This window comes from Pelodiscus sinensis, unplaced genomic scaffold, assembly GCF_049634645.1.
Source record: "Pelodiscus sinensis isolate JC-2024 unplaced genomic scaffold, ASM4963464v1 ctg35, whole genome shotgun sequence".
NCBI lineage: Eukaryota > Metazoa > Chordata > Testudines > Trionychidae > Pelodiscus > Pelodiscus sinensis.
Window position 1 is genome coordinate 7,366,714 of NW_027465908.1, and position 16,932 is coordinate 7,383,645.

At 50.7% G+C, this 16,932-nt stretch overlaps 5 non-coding genes across 5 annotated transcripts; 1 reads left to right on the plus strand and 4 right to left on the minus strand.

Annotated features, from left to right (window-relative positions):
* Positions 1-3,536: 3,536 nt before the first annotated feature.
* On the minus strand, positions 3,537-3,608 carry TRNAE-UUC (transfer RNA glutamic acid (anticodon UUC)). The gene has a single exon. It is a non-coding gene; the product is annotated as a tRNA-Glu (tRNA).
* A 3,051-nt stretch (positions 3,609-6,659) lies between these two features.
* Positions 6,660-6,732, minus strand: TRNAR-CCU (transfer RNA arginine (anticodon CCU)). Its single transcript has one exon. It is a non-coding gene; the product is annotated as a tRNA-Arg (tRNA).
* Positions 6,733-9,649: 2,917 nt separating this feature from the next.
* On the plus strand, positions 9,650-9,722 carry TRNAK-CUU (transfer RNA lysine (anticodon CUU)). The gene has a single exon. It is a non-coding gene; the product is annotated as a tRNA-Lys (tRNA).
* A 2,656-nt stretch (positions 9,723-12,378) lies between these two features.
* TRNAT-CGU (transfer RNA threonine (anticodon CGU)) lies at positions 12,379-12,452 on the minus strand. Its single transcript has one exon. It is a non-coding gene; the product is annotated as a tRNA-Thr (tRNA).
* Positions 12,453-14,158: 1,706 nt separating this feature from the next.
* On the minus strand, positions 14,159-14,232 carry TRNAI-AAU (transfer RNA isoleucine (anticodon AAU)). The gene has a single exon. It is a non-coding gene; the product is annotated as a tRNA-Ile (tRNA).
* Positions 14,233-16,932: the final 2,700 nt, after the last annotated feature.

A 16,932-nucleotide genomic window follows, 5' to 3' on the forward strand; every position in this document is an offset into this window, starting at 1 on the left:
AATTTGTCTTGTGTGTATCTTAATTGTAATATATGTATTTCAAACGTTGTGTGTACAATATTGTTGTTCTAATAAAAAAATAATTTAAGTCCCTTAAATAATCTTAACATTGTGCTTTATATAAATGGTTCTTGCCTTTATAATTTTAGTAAAGTTTTAGTAGCAGGCTATGCAGTTTGTACTGTCTAAAATGTAGTAAAATCTGCTCCTCTACCTGCTGTTTTTCCCTTCTCTCCTACCATCGCCAGCTCCTACGCCGTCTCTTTCAAAACTGGCCCTCCTGCAAAACCAAGCCCCAAAATCAAAAAAGCAAAAGTAAAGACTGGCAGGGTGCACCTTGCACCCAGACCACTTATGGTGCAGCTCTAATGGCCACATTGTTGCCCCAGTGGTCTTGCTACCTCACCTTGCCCCCGTGCTCCCTAAATTGTCGCACGTTGGCAAAAGGGGGGATGGTAGCAATCCTAAAACAAAATTGGTTTGCTCCCAAATTCTCCCAAGCAGCCAAAAATTACTGTCTGGCTTGCCCTGTCTGCCAAGCCCACAACGTGGGTAAACCTGTAAAGACAGTTCCGGCAACCAGACCTCCGCCTTTGGGACCATTTCTAAATTTACAAATAAACTTTATTCAATTGCTTAAATATCAATCTTTTAAATAATGTGCTGGTTATTGTTTGCTTGTTTTTGGGATGGGTAAAAGCTTATCCCTAAAAAAAACATAATAACATCACAGTAGCTAAAAAACTTCTAAATTATTACATCCCATCATGAAAAATACACCTTGTAATCTCCAGTAATAAAGGTACCCACTTTACTGGGCAAATTGTTAAAAAAAAAAAAACTGGAAAAGTACTACTGTACCAAACAAGCACTGCACTGTGCACGACACCTAGAAAGCGCACAAACAGTAAAAAAATAAAACAAAATTTTAAAAAACAAACTTGCTAAAATATGTAAAAACTCTGAATTAACATGGGTAAAAGCACTCCCAATTGCCCTAATAAGCATAAAAGCCACTCCTAATCAAAAAACTGAACTCAGTCCACATAAAATTGCATGTGGCCAACCTATAAAACTGTTAAGCAGCCCAAAAATTAACCTGGCTAATGCCACACTCGTTAAAAAAAGCATAGTCAAGTATTGCCAGAAACTTATAAGGTGTGTACAGTCTTATCATTCACAGGTTAAGGCCCCAACTAAGCTGTGCCTTAAACTACAACCAGAAAACTGGGTTTGCGTAAAAGTTCACCAGCGGAAGACTGCCCTAAAACCCAGGTAAAAGGATCCCTACCAAGTCCTTCTAACCACCCATACTGCTGTAAAGTGCAAAAAATTGCCCACCTGAATTCACGCATCCCACTGCAAACCCGTTCCAGTCCCTACAGAGGTTGTCCCCAACAAAAAGCACCGCAGACCTGGTACTGGAGACCCAGGTCCAAAAGCAAATGAAAATCACCACAAACCTGGTACCAAAAACCCAGGTCCAAAAGTAAACAAGAATCAGCACAGGCTTGGTACCGGCAATCCAGGCCCAAAAGCAAACAAGCCTGAGAGACCAAGGCTAAGGTACCAGCTAAGAACCTGCCAGCAATAGGTAAAGCAAACTACAAAGTTCTAAAAAACAGCCAGCATAAGGCTGAACAAACAATTCATGTTAAGCTTATGCTTAATCTTATTTTTAATATTTAGTAGTTATAACCTATATGGTTCAAATGTGTTTATGCTTTTAATAAACCAAGTTTCCCAAAAATTTAATTCTACAGGTTGCTGAATATGTGCTCACAGTCCGGTATATTCAAAAAAAGGCATCCCAATAATTCCAGTCCCACTAAACAACACTCAAATAAACGGCACACTGTTTAGTAAACTAAGCCAAATAATACTTGGCAGAATAAAGGGTTTACTAACCCAGGGTATATCCGCCTAGCCTTAACCCCAATTGAAAAGTACTGCTAAACATGTAACGGTTCAGAAGCCAGGGTGAGAAAAAGCCAAACCAAATGGCCCTAAACTATGTCCTAGCTAGTAAAAGCGGGGTTTGTGCCTTAGTAAAAAAAAAATGCTGTGGGTATATTTCTAACACCAGCAAAAAAGTAAAAAAAAATGCCTCAAAAATTAAAAAAACTGTAAAACGCCTAAGGCAGGGGAAAAACTAAACCCTCTAAAATTGGTTAAAAGGCTGGTTTAAACATGTAAAAACTTAAATTTTGCAAAAAGTAGTTTTAGTATTGGCTATATTCTTTTGTGCTTATTGCTGTTTCTTGTTAATCAAATGCTGTATTTCTTGTATTCTAAAAAACACAAAATAAACCCTTACCAAAGGAAATGTAAAACTCATAATGTTAAAATAAAATAAGCAAAAAAAGAAACAAAAAATGTACATAAATACTTTAATAAAAAATAAAGGTATAAAATGGTTTCAAGGTTAGCCTTTAAAAGGCTAAAAGGGGGGAGTTGTAAAAGCTGTAGAAACCATTTTCATATTTAGCTAAAAGCCATCTTGTATATCAAAAACCATTTCAGCTTTTCTCTCAAGCACGTAAACCAAAGTAAACTTTCTGTCACCCCGTGAGAAGAGGCCTACAGGATGGGCTATTGGTATGTGTTAATTGGGCTGGTTGGAACAGAAAATGTACTCCCTCGCACCTGTCCGCCATCTTGTTAATAAGGCTTTGTTTTTCCAAATTTAATTAAAAATTTCTGTAATTAAATGCCCTAACGTCAAACTGTTTGGTTAAGGGTATAAAAATACTAAAATTAATTGTATTAGTAGCTTTACTCGGTCTGGCTCTGCTGTAACCACGTTTGGCTCATGCTGTGCTTTATTAATTAATAAAGCTGCTTGTTAGCTGCCTAAACACAAAGAAGCGTGTTTTTGCTTCAACAGATGGTTCCAGGGAACCTTTAGAGCTTCAGTCTAACGCTCTCCCCACTGAGCTACTTTGGCTGTTGCAAAAGGCTTCTCTGGCCTGTAATTCTCTGTCTGGGATGTTTGGCAGCCGGGCCGCATGTCGTCATGCCCTGCCCAGGAAGGCGAGACTGGCCTTTCCACAGCGCCCCTCCCCCACAGCCAGAGCCAAGGTTCCCTCTAAGCCAGGCCTGGGCAATACAGGCCAGCGGGCTGGATCCAGCCCATGAAGCCACCCAACATGGCAGCAAGAAGCCTCAGGCAGATTCCCTGCTCGCCCTGCCCCCACGCACAGCTGAGAGAAGGGGCTGCTGGGCCCTTTGTGTCTCTCAGCTGCAGAGGAAAAGGCTTCAGGCCTGGTCCCTGCTCCAGGCTTGTTTGTGGCCAATGGGAGCTGCCTGCTTGAAGCCCTGGCCAGTCCCCACAAGCTCTTATTCACCCAGGCGTGTGACCTGTACCCCCTGCGCAGGGAAGGGGCTGCCTGAGAAATGTGCTTGGCTGCTGGGAGTGTCTCCCAGCCAGAGCCTGCCTCTGGCACCCCAGCCCCTCCCTTCCCTCAGCCACTGGCCCTCCTGTGATGGAAAAGGGCAAAGACTTGGCAGATTTCATGAGTAGAGATGAGGCTGGTTTCCCTGACTGGGAATTGAACCCAGGTCTCAGCAGTGAAAGTGTTGAATCCTAACCACTAGACCATCAGGGACACATAAATCACCGTCTTTCCTTACCTGCACTAGCCTTTCACAGGCCATTTTCTGTCTCCTTCAGGACACGGGTCCATTTTCCATTGTCCAGAGGGGACAAGAACAGAAACCAAACAGAACATCAGAACAGCCAGACGGGGCCATGCCAGTTGCCCAACTAGCCCAGGATCCTGTCTCACAACAGCAGCCAATTTCATTGCCCAGTGGGAATCCTCAGGACAGACAATTGTTAAGTGACCCCTCCTATCGCCCATTCCCAGCTTCTGGAATACACCAGCTAGGGACACCTGCCCTGTCCATCCTGGTTAAATGCCATTGATTGACCTTCCCTGCATTAAATGATCCAGTTCTGTTTTGGATCAAATGTCTTGGGCTGCGCAGGCCTTGAGTCATGGCAAGAGCTGGAGGGGAATGGGGAACGGCTGCACTTTGGAATGGGAAGGGGGTGTCTGGGACCATAAAGTAGAACAGTTTCAAAGCGCTTTTCAAGGAGGGCACTATGGCTTAGCTGGGTAAAGCACCTGCCTTATAAACAAGAGATCCTGGGTTCAACTCCCAGTAGTGACTTATTGTAGCCTTTGCTCACATTTACTTATGCCCTTCTGGGGCACAGAAGAGGCCTCCCCTGGCCACCCATGGAACTGCTGGTTCAGGAAAAGGCTGATTGGGGAGGAGTGTTGGGAAGACGGAAACCACAAGTGAGAAGCACCTGATGCCCACAGACCCTGACTCTCCATGGCTGCAGGAGCTGCAGTGGTTGCTCCCTCAGGCTCTCTAGGCCCTGACCTGACCCCTTGAGGGAATCACAAGGGCTTGTGGTGCTGGCTCTCCTGGCCCAGCAATTGCAGTCAGAGCCCTGCCTTGCCAGCGCCAGCAGCTTCTGCAGGGGCTCCAGGCTTCTGGTTTCCTTCTTCCCAATACCCCTCCCCAATCAGCCTTTTCCTGAACCAGCAGTTCCATGGGTGGCCAGGGGAGGCCTCTTCTGTGTCCCAGAAGGGCATAAGTAAATGTGAGCAAAGGTTACAAGAAGGCACCACTGGGACTTGAACGCAGGATCCCCTGTTTATGAGGCAGGTGCTTTACCCAGCTAAGCCATGGTGCCCTCCTCTGAAGTGTCTTTAAAATGGCTCTTTATGTTTCCACACAACACTTTTGACTCCCAAAGTGCACCCATTCCCCACTTCCCTCCAGCCATCGAGCCCAGGCGGTGTCTGGCCCCCTGGGCACAGAAAGCTACAGCTCAGTGGGCGGGGGACTTTGGCTTCCTTGCCCATGGGATGCTGTTGCAGGAAGGGCTGCTCAGCAGGGACGGGGTTCACCTGTCGAAGAAGGGAAGAGTATTTGGGTGCCGATTGGCTAACCTAGTGAGGAGGCTTTAAAGAAGGTTTGATGGGGGCAGGTGACCAAAGCCCAGAGGTAAGTGAACAACATGGACACCTGGGGGATGGGCCAGAAATGGGAGAGAGCAGGGGCTGTAACTGCAGAGATAAAGGAGGGACAAGGGACCACTGGGAAGCAAAATCTAATCTGTGTCTTAGATGCTGGTACAGACACACAGGACTATGGGTAATAAGCAGGAAGAAGTTGGTATCACAGGGACGTGGTGGGATAATACACTTTATTGGTATATTGGCACAGAAGGGTAGAGCTTGCTCGGGAAGGACTGGCAGGAAAAAGGGAGGAGGAGTTTCCTTAGATATGAAACATGCGAACACTTGGCCTGAGGCAGAGATGGACACAGGAGACTTGTCAGGAGATTCTGGGTGAGGTTAAAGGGGTAAAACCCCAGGGTGATGTCACACTAGGCGTCTATTACAGACACCTCCCCAGGCAGAAGAGTTGCCTGAGGCTTTTTAAACAATTAACAAAATCATCCAAAGCGCAGCTGGTTTCACACACACTCAGCCTCACCCACAGCTGGGAGGCAGTTTGCAGGGAGCTGAAAAGAAACAGAAGAGGGGAAACTGGAGCCTGGCAGAACCAAGTCTTGGGATTCTTTTGTGTCCAGATGTGCAAACAGCTGGCAGCCAAGTGCTGGTCTGTTCCTGCCCTCCCCAGGCAAGTGAATCCCCTCCTCTGGGTGTTACAGGCAGGACTTTGCCTGTCTGGCTTTTAGCCAGGGAACTTTTCTATGCCCGGCAAACGTGACACCCACTGCACTGCAGAAACCAGTCCCCTGCCTTTTGCAAAGAGGCCCCTAGAAGCACTTAGCCCCCTTGTTGTCTCTGCCTGTAAAACAAGGAAAAAGCAAATATCTATCACTGGAGAATGTGGGTGTTGATCCCACTGCCTCTCACATGCAAAGCAAGCGCTCTACCACTTGAGCTAATTCCCCCACCTTTTACAGAAAAGGGATGAAATCTAGACACAGCCATTGTGTAGACACGGCCTTGGGGTGTCACTAAACTAGCCCCAAGACACATTCCTTGCTTGGACCAGTCACAGTCCTACCTGAGACGTGTGTGACTCAAAAGCCTCCTGTTCCCTGCCCAGTTCCCAACACTGGCTGCAGACCCAGCGATATTTGGTGCCTTGGCTGCTGTCCCTGCTGGCAGGGAGCTGTCCCGCACCTGCAGTTCATCCGCCTCCTGGAGAGGCAGCAGCTCTGTGAGGGGGAGAAGCCGCGGCATTTCCCTGCATGTATAAAAACCATCACTGCCGGCCCGGGCTGGGCCAGTGCGCTGGCATCCCTCATGTCTGGAGCATCCACCAGGGAAAAACTGAAACTGTATCCTGCCAGGCGGGACTCTGACCCGCTATAGGGCTTGGGGTCCCTCCAACCCTCCCCAGTAGGAAATACCAGACCAGGGGTCCCTCCACCCCTCCCCAGGAGGAGCTATGGGACCAGGGGACCCTCCACCCCTCAGCAGGAGCCAATGGGTGCCAGGGGGGCTCACAAACAAACAGGTGCACACACCCTTAATATTGGTGCCCAGGGCAAAACTCAGTCTGTTCCTGGAACAGTGACAAAGACAGAAACTGTGCAGCATCCTTGCTAACTGTTTCAGAGAGCAGAGGAGAGTAAACTCTTTGTCAGTGAGAGAAACGGTCACCCCAGTTGGGACTTGAACCCACAATCCCTGGCTTAGGAGGCCAGTGCCTTGTCCATTAGGCCACTGGGGCACACAGAAAACTCTGCCAGGGAAAGAAATTCACCCTTCTAAATGTCCCTTCTTCAACTTTTAGCTCCTAATGAAGCCCCTTTGAAGAAGCCAGGGTATGTCTATACTACCCCGCTAGTTCAAACTAGCAGGGTAATGTAGACATACCGCAATTGCAAATGAAGCCCGGGATTTGAATTTTATTTGCATAAGCGGGGCGCCGCCATTTTTAAATCCCCGCTCGTTCGAACCCCGTTCCTAGTTCGAACTACCGTTGCTCTTCGTGGGTATCTGTAGCTGGCTCCAAATCATGGGCCTTGACATCTTGTCTCCCTCCCGAAACCAGGGAAGTATCTCCCACCGCTGCAGCTTCCTGAGGCTCTATGGCCGTGTCTATACAGCAGGGACAGCAACACTCGCAGCCCCACAGGAGGGCCCCTGGCCTAGCAATGTGGCCCCCTGAGCAGCCTCTGATGTTCCCTGCTTCAGCCCCAGAACCAGCCCTGAGTGAGGGGGGCAGGGAGAGCAGCTCACACATGCCATGGGGCTGGCCAGGGGCAGGACATGAGCCTGCAAGGCAGCAGTGACATCACAAGGAACTTTTACAGCACCTCAGCTCATTGGCTGGGAGGCAGTGACCTCACAGAGCAACCTCAGAGACCCCCATGGCCTGGCTGCCTGGAATCTCCTTTGTGAGGTTTCCCCTTGAACTCACCTTTAAGCCAGATCCCTGGTCAATTTACCCTCTGGATCTTACCCACAAATCACGCTGAGCCAATCCTTTAGCATCTACCATCTAAAGGTTTATTACTACAATAATACAATATAGGACACAGGACACATGCTTCTTTGCTCACCTGCACTAGCCTTTCGCAGGATGAGGGTCCCTTCTCCCTTGCCCAGAGGGGACAAGAACAGAAACCAAACAGAACATCAGAACAGCCAGACTGGGCCATGCCAGTTGTCCAACTAGCCCAGGATCCTGTCTCACAACAGCAGCCAATTTCATTGTCCCGAGGGAATCCTCAGGACAGACAGTTATTAAATGATCCCTCCCGTCGCCCATTCCCAGCTACTGGAATACACCAGCTAGGGACACCTGCCCTGTCCATCCTGGTTAAATGCCTTTGATTATGGCTGCCAGGGATCCCAGTGTTGAGTAGCTCTGCATTAAGGGTTCTTATTAATGTCAAGAACCTCAAGCAATGTAAAGCCAGAGTGTGATGGAACTGGAAAGGAAAATGTTTACACTAGAAGGAATTTTTTCCAAGGGGGCACTTGGAGTTGAGATAAGGACCAGTTGATCTGCAGTCAAAGACTCTATCACTGAGCTACACCCCCATGGAAGTTAGCATTAGCAGCCAATGTTGGGAACTGGGCAGGGAACAAGAGGCTTTTGTGTAACACACAACCCAGGTGCTACCCTTGGGCTTGGTCTGCACACTGAGCAGACGGGTGGGAGGGATCTGATGCTGTCACATATGCAAGGCAAGTCACTCACCTGGCCCCCAGGGAAGGCGGGGGATTTCTATATTTTAGGAAGGGTCCTGAGTCCTGGCTCCCAACCACACACCTTGGCAGAAGGACCAATGGCCCCTGCACAAAATGCATTGTGGGAATAAGAGTTGGGGCAGCAGGAAAGGGGCCGGCCCCTCAGCACTAGGGCACAGGCAGGAGAAGATGGGAGTGAATCCTGCTACCTCTGCCATAGCCTGCCCCAGGAGGGCTGGAGTCCACCTGGCCACTGTCATGGACTCTCTGTGAGGTCACCACCTCCCAACCTCCTTTAGCCAATAAGCTGAGGGGCTGCGAAAGGCCCTTGTGATGTCACTGCCACACCCACCCCTGCCCTCCAGGGCTAATGTCCTGCCCCAGGCAGCCCCTTTGCATGGCTGAGCTGCTCCCAGGGGTGAAAGTGACACATTTCTTACAGGGAGTCCTCGGAGATGAAGCAGCTGGAGGGAGCCAGGAGAGCAGAGGCCAGCCTGAGAGCTGAGAGTCAGAGGTGCCCACTGCACTTTCACCCCATAGGTCCTATGGTGTAAGGGGCAGCACTCAGGACTCTGAATCCAGCAATGTGCGTTCAACTCTCAGAGTGGGACCTACTAAGACTCAGCTGCTTGTTACAAGGTTCAGGTGCTTCAGCTTCCATGCCCTGAGGCTCAATGAAGAGAGTTTTGTTCCTCTTGCTGGGTGTCTGAGGCCACTGGAGCTCCATCTCCAGACGGAGCAGGCCGGCGGGAAGGGCCTGATGCCATCACAGCTGCAGGGCAGGTCACCCACCTGGCTCCTGAGCTCAGCCCATGCTGGAGGCAGCCAGACAGTGTGAGCAGGTCAGAGGGGGGATTGGGGGAAGGGTCCTGAGTCCTGGCTCCCAGCCACGCACCTTGGCAGAAAGACCAATGGCCCCTGCACAAAGTGCATTGTGGGAAAAAGAGTTGGGGCAGCAGGAAAGGGGCCGGCCCCTCAGTACCAGGGCACAGGCAGGAGAAGATGGGAGTGAATCCTGCTACCTCTGCCATGGCCTGGCCCAGGAGGGCTGGGGTCTAGCAGCTTTTCACCCCAGCTTTGTGGGATGCCAAGTAGGAAGGGGCCTCTGGAGGCTCATAGCCCCCTGGTCTGCTGTGTCTGTGGAAAGGGGGGAGAGGACACATACCTCTCACTGGGGAACAGGGCGCATGGATCCCACTCGTTCCTGCAGAAAATGAAACAGGCTGAGCATTTTGCAGAGAACAGGCCAGAGCCCTTCTCCTGTCCCTGGAGAGATGGAAATGGGGCCGTTCCTTGTGGGGAAAGAAGTGGGTGTGTTGGGAGTGGGGTTCGAGTTCAAACCTCTCCACAGACCAGAACCCCACATTAGGGGCAAGAAAGAGCCTTGAGTCAGGCAGTGGAGAACACTTGGCTCCTGAGATGGGATAGTAGGAAACTTTTTGCACACAGCCTGGCTAGCTCAGTTGGTAGAGCATGTGACTCTTAATCTCAGGGTCATGGGTTCAAGCCCCATGCTGGGTGGTGCTCTTCCTTAACTCACATTCTCAGCCTGTGAGCAATTAGCTCTCACTTTTCATCAGGGTTTTAGAAAGAAAAAGTCTAGTCCTGGGGTCCAGCTTTAGTAGAACCAAAGAGAGAATAAAGAGTCTACACAGCAATTCCGTTAGTTTGAAATAATTCTGAAGTAACAGGTGGCTTATTCTGACTTCTGCAAACCTCATTCTACGAAGAATAACACCTGTTCCAAATTAGCTATTTCAAAATAAGGCCTGTGTAGATGCGCCACTGCTGCTAGTTTGAACTAGCCTCTCCCCGGGGCCAGTCTGAGTTATTCTTCCCAGGGCTCTAAATCGAGGTAGCTCGTGTACACTGAGGAGCCTGCCACAGACTATTCTGAGGTTTCCCTGCAGTGTAGATGTGCTAGTTCGAAATAAGCTATTTTGGAATCACTATTCGAGACCAGCTTATTCCAAAATCAATGTGCCGTGTAGTCGTAGCCAGAGGGAGGAAGCAGCAGGAGGGAAGCCAGGAGTGCAGAGGCCAGCTGGAAAACTGAATATCCCAGGTCCCCACAGCCACTGAGCATTATTGGTCCCATGGTGTAAGGGGCAGCACTCAGGACTTTGAATCCTGCAAGCTATGTTCAAACCTCCATGGGACCTCCTGGGGTGGGCTTGCTGTTGTGAGGTTTTTCACACTGCACACCTATGGTCTCTGCAGTGGGCTTTTTGCACAAGACTGGACGTTCTTGTGCAAAAACTAGCGGAGTGTTTACCCTGCATGTGCATTCTTGCACAAGAAAATGTGCAGTAAACCATTGGAAAAGAGGGCTTCTTGTGCAAGAATTATTCCTCTCCCCATAACAAATAAGCTCTCTTGCACAAGAAGGCAGTGTGCACAGGCAAGAGGGATTTTTTGCGCCAGAAACCCCTATGGCTAAAATAGCCATTAGAGCTTTCTTGCACAAGAGAGTGTCTATGCATGCTCTTTATAAGGAGATAAACCACCTCATAGAGCTGGAAGGAGCCTTGAGAAGTCAGCTAATTCTGTCTTTGTGCTCATGGAAGCTCCAAGAGCCATCCCTGACAGATTTGCCCCAGATCCCTAAATGGTTACCTCAAGGATTGAGCTCATAACCCTGGGTTTAGCAAACTAGCATTCAAATAACTGAGCTACCCTGCCCTCTTGTACCAAAGCACACAGCCGTGTGGATGTGCTCTTACACAAGAACTCTGGCCCAAAACAGTTCTCGGGCAAGAATCCTGCAGTGCAGATGGAGCCTAAAGTTTTTCATATTTTTTGTTTTAAAAATATTTCAAACAATTGTTCAATGGGCCCCAGGCCTGGAATTGTGCTGCAGCCGCCTCCCTCGCTACGGTCGCTGGCTCCATGTGCACTGGCCTTCTGTCTGGGTGCTGGCAGGGGGGTGAGACGTGGCAGGTACCGATGGGTAACAGGTGCCAAGGCGCATACAGAGACGCCAGCGCCTGCACCTCTGCAAGTGACCTCACTGTGCACACCTCAGCTTTTAGGAAACACTCTCCTCCTGTCTGCACCTAACACCAGTGTCACTGTCTGCTCCTGAGGGGTCCTGCCTGGGGGAAATGGCAGTTCCAGGGGACACTTGCCCAGTGTTGAAACATCTCACAGGTAACATGGCAAAGAGGAAGCCAAAGAGACTCTACACCTACCAGGAAACATCACAACTGTCAACCCAGATGGGACTTGAATCCACAATCCCTGGTTTAAGAAGCCATTGCTTTGTCCATTAAGCTGCTGGGGCACACTAAAGATAACAGAGACAGAAATTCCCTCTTCCAAATGCACATTCCTCAATTTTTAGGTGCCAGATTCAAGCCGTTGGAAGGAGCCAGAAACACGGGGGAGGGGAGGGGCTGATCACACCCCTCTGAAAACCAGCTCTCAGAAGGCACCTCCAGCTGCCCCAAAGGGTGAAACTCAGCACCTTGACATCTCATCTCCCTCCCAAAGCCAGGGGCTTGTTCCCACAGCCACAGCCTCAGCAGGGAGCCGTGCTGGCACTCACTGCTCGTGGGGAAGGGAGTAGGTCCCACAAGATCTGGGGCTGGCGGGGAATGGGCAGTTGTCACTGAAGGGGAAGGATAAAACGCAGCCACGTTGCTGAGGGCAGGGACAGCGGCCTGGGGCTGGGCTGGTGGTGCCGTGGGACGTCCCTGGGGGAGCTCTGCAATGTGACCCTGGCTCCCAAGGCAGCAAGTGCAGAATCCCCCTTGGCGAGCGCAGGAGGCTCCGACCGGCCTGGTTTAAATCCGTCTGATGGGCTGGACGACCCCGATGCTGGAGTGTCAGAGCCCCTGTCAACCAGCCTGTGTTTGTCCCCTCCCCCACCAGGCAGGGCAGGGCCCACGCTCCCAGCAGGGAGTTACAGGCACGTCTCTCGCACTCAGAGCACTGGGATGACCATGGAGAAGGACTCACTGGCCCATGTGTGGTACCCAGGGACTTACAGTGGGAGTCAGAGCCCTGCCTGGCCAGTGCTAGTCATCTCTGCACCTGCTCCAGGTTTCTGGTTTCCTTCTCCCTAATGAGCCTCCCCAATCAGCCTTTCCTGAACCAGCAGTTCCATGGGTGGCCAGGGGGAGGCCTCTTCTATGTCCCAGAAGGACATAGGAAAATGTGAACAAAGGCCACAGCAAGGCACCACTGGGAGTTGAACCCAGGATCTCCTGTTTACGAGACAGGTGCTTTAGCCAACTGAGCCATGGTGCCCTCTGCAGGCCAGCACCTAAAACTGTTCTATTCTATGGTCCCAGACAACACCTTTGACTCCCAAAGTGCAGCCAATCCCCATTTCCCTCCCGCCCTGGCAGTGTCTGGCTCCCTGGGCACAGAAGGCTACAGCTCAGTGGGCAGAGGCTCTAACATGCACATCTCCCCCAGCCACTGGGACTGTGGAGTTGGCCTTGAGATTTAGAATTGCTGGGGGAAGGGATAAGTGCAGCAAACACTGATCATCTGGACTGTAAGTCCTTGGGTCTCACAGTTTGGGTTGGAGACCCCAGGTGGGGGCCCAGCCTCCTTGGGTCGGTCCCTTCCTGAGGGCACAGAATTAAGAGAGAATTCCTTTGTCCTGTAGCAATCCGAATTGGCCAACGAGCAAGTCACAAATTTTTTGTTCACATATAAGTACAGGAGAATGGTCTCTTACAGTAATGATGGCCAAGTGGTTAAGGAGTTGGCTTAAAAATCCAAAAGTTTTTCCCTGTGCAGGGTTGAATCTTGCTCACACTGAGGCCTGTGTTTTGGTCATACCCCTAACAAGGGTAACAAGCTTGACTGCCAGCTGTTTGCACATCTGGTCCCAGAAATATACTGAGCCTTGGTTCTGTTAGCCAGTTTCTTTTCAGCTCACTGCAAACTGCCTCCCAGCTGTAGGTGAGGCTGAGTGTGCATGAAACCAGCGGTGCCTGACCAATGTGCCTGCTTTTCCTACTATCCCTCCATCTGTACCTGGAGTCGGCTTCCTTCAGTTGAACTTTGCCTTGTCCCCACAGCAGGAAGCCAAAGGGAGCAAAGAGCAGAAGTGCAGGATGCTGGTGGGGTGCCCTCTGGGTTTGATTTAGTGAGTCTTAGTTTGACTGGCTGAATCAAGTTCCAGAAGATTGATCACGGCAATTCCTCTCCAGCTGGACGTGGTTCTTGTTCTTCTGTACAGAACAGCCAATGGGCATTCAGATCTCAGCCTTGCTCAGTTGATGGGAATAGAAACCAGACACCCAGCAGGTTTGAACTGGTTTCAGTTGAGGGACCCGTCTGCCTGGTTTACATGCATTGGCACAAGAACACACGAGGGGTTTGCTGACATTTTAAGAATCTCTGTACAATAGGAATCCATGACTGACACACCTGGAGGTGCAAATGTTTCACTTAGGATAATCAACTTTTTAAAGGGGCATTTGACATTGAACCTGACACACCTGGAAAAGACCCTGGGAGGGGGAGGAGGCTGGGAGGAAGGGCTAAGGCTGGCACCTTCCTCTGGTGGTCCCACTGCCTCATGTCAGGGGCCTCAGCAGCACTGGGGGGTGGCTAAAGGGAGAGAAGCTGGTTCAGGGAACTTGAGCTGCTGGGCCACTGAAGCAGGCCCCCAGCAGCCTCTGTGCAGGGCACACACAGTCCAGGCCTCCCAGTCATACTGACTCTCCCCGTGTGGCTTGGGCTCCAGAGCCTGCCCCCCACCTGGTGCCTTGAGGTAGCCACTGCAGCAGCAAGAATTTGGGCATCAGGTCCCCTGCTTTTGGGGACAGGAAGCCAGGCCAAGGCCCTTTTAGCCACTGGGGCTGTGCAGGCTGGAGCCTCCCCCTACCAGATCTCTGCCCTGCTTCCTGCAAAGCTCTCAGCCTTTCGCTTGTTTCTGCTTCCTTGACCCTAGCAGGCAGCCAAAGAAAGGGAAGTCACCAAACCAAACACCCCTGTGGCCAGCATGGGGCTTGAACCCATGACCTTGGCGTTATTAGCATCATGCTCTAACCAGCTGAGCTAGCCGGCCTACAAAAATGCAGCTCACCAGTGGCCCTTTCAAGAAAGGCGCCTCAGGCAGCAGCAGGGACGTCTCTGCAGCTGCCAAGGGCTCTTCTCTGACAGGGCCACTAGCGACTCACTGTGACGAGGGCTGGCTAGTCCAGCTGGTTTGAGGGTTGGTCAAGGTGGCTGGCGGCCGGCAGACCCAGGGCAAAGAGGCAGCCAGAATCTCTTGCTGCCAGCACCTTGCCTCCCAGCTTCTTCCCTGCCAGCAGCAGCAGAGTCCTGAGCGCTGCCCTTGACACCATGGGACCAATCTCCCCTCACTCAACTGGACCAAGCTGGTGCCCAGCTCATGCCCTCTGGGACCTGCTTTACTTGGGTTCCTTCCACCCAGAGCCCCCTTCTTCTCCTGGGCTGCGAGGAGCATCACTGGGATCCTTTCTCATATCCCAGCACAGGGCCATCTCTCCAGTGACAGGAGATGGGGCTGGTTTCAGGATTTCTTTTAGTCCAGCAGCAAGGGGAGATGCAGGAAAATCAACCCCAATTGCAAGCTTTGTGTGACAGGAGGGGTGTGAGCTGGGGAGCCTGCCCCCCCAGAAGGGGCATTTGGTTGCACCCAGGGACAGCAACAATTCAGGCCCTCAGGCGAGTGCATTGGAGACACTGTGTGAACTCTTGCATGAGCATTTTCTCCTCCCACTGGGGAAGGCAGCTGGGCAGGACCAGCCTGCAGCCCACGTCCCTTTCAGCCCCAGGTGAAGGAGGTAACAGAGAGGGAGGAAAGTCCATGGCCAGAGCCTCCTCCCAGCAGGCTGGCCCTGCGCAGAGACTGTGCATGATGGCGCCTTTCCCAGCAGGGCGATGGCCTGTTCTCTGCAAAGTGCTCAGCCTGTTTCATTTTCTGCAGGAACGAGTGGGATCCATGCGCCCTGTTCCCCAGTGACAAGTGTGTGTCCTCTTTCCCCTTTCCACACACACAGCAGGCCAGAGGGCTAAGCACCTCCAGTGGCCCCTTCCTATTTGACCTCCTATGAAGTTGTGATGAAAAGCTACTGGGCCCCAGCCCTCCTGGGCCAGGCTGTGGCAGAAGCACTGACTGGAGACAGGCTGCAGGTGGAGCAGAATTAGCTCAACTGGAAAAGTGCAGCTGACCCAGTGGCTGAAAGGGGCTGCGGCTGCTGTTGACAGGGAAGAAGCTGGGAGGCGAGGTGCTGGCAGCAAGAGATTCCGGTTGCCTCTTTGCCCTGGGTCTCAGTGCGCCATGCCGGCCACCAGCCACCTTGACCTCTGTCCTGCCCCACCTCTGAGACAGAAAATGTATTTTGTTAAAAGGAACAACGTGAAGTGTGAATGCAACTGACTGAACGTGACCTTGCGTTGTGTGTGAGAGATAGTGAACCTACTAAAACCAGCCTGATCTAGCTTTTCTGCTGCAAGGATGAGACTAGCACCCATGTAACTAAGTTTATCTCTGCATATTGAGATAAAAGTAGCTTTGAGCTTTAAGCCAATTGTAACGCTGTCACTAGCTTATGTAATGTCTATTCTATTTTGTGTGCAACCATGAATGTATATACGGTTACCACGTGTTGCATAAATTGCTGGTTTCGTCCCCTTGGAGGCTAGTCTGATTTACCCCAAGAAGAGAGTCACACTTTCAGGCTGGGTCCAACTCAAGTTTATTGGTTGCAACCAAGGTACGGCTAAGGAACTCAATGTTCAAATCAGAGCCGACGACCAACATCTCATAGGCAGGGGTTTTTATAGGGTTCACATCTTTCCTGGTTTAGGTGCCTTAACATGATAGGTTACTTCATCTTTGACATTTAGCATTCCTATAGGTCAGGTTAATTTTCCAAATGAGGTTAAATACAGTGCCTACTTGCTGAACAATGGGCAAGCCATACTTCCCTTTTTCCTTTCCTGCTTGAGCCGGTCACAAGTTTAAAGGATGTGGAATCTATCCATATCTCTACTTAACAGAAGACTGGTTTCACTTCCCCTCGTCTCCTTATTATAAGTTATTACCTGTGACAGGCCTTGACCTTTGTCATGTCTTACTCCTATACAAATAGCAAATATATCTAAGCATTAGCAATGTATGTATATTGTACGTGCCCCTCATAGGGGAATCAATGGCTCCGGGGGATTTGACTTCCCTTTTACACATCACCACGGACATTTGATTTTGGAAGCCCAAGAATCCCTGCAGGGGGCAGGTTCCTCCAGCCAAGCCACAGAGGGAGGCTCCATATGTCCAAGAGGCCTAGAGCATGTGCCCGGCCCACAGAGCTGCTGCCAACCACCTGGTCACCTGCGTCAGCAGCCCTGTGTGGCCGTGTTCTTGAGCAAGAAGCCACCAGTGCAGACAGAGCCTTCATGTGCAGAGCCGTTCCGCTGCTTATTGTCACGGGGGTTTCTTGTGCATGAAGGAGCAGTGTGATAGTCCACGCTTAGCCTCATTGGCATATTGCTTGCTCAAGAACCCGTCAGTGTAAACATGGCCCCTCTGCTTTCTGTCTAAGCTTAAAAAATTTTGTGTGAAGCAGGGAGATTCTAGAACCTTCCTCAGCAAGTGAGTCTGAATCCTGCACCACGACCTCAGTGGGACCCGCTGGTGAGATGTTGGTTTGCTGCAAATCCTTGGTAATGCCAGTGTTTGGCTTCCTTGGCTGTGACTACGCTGCGCATTGCTGAGCAATAAGATATGCAAATGAATATT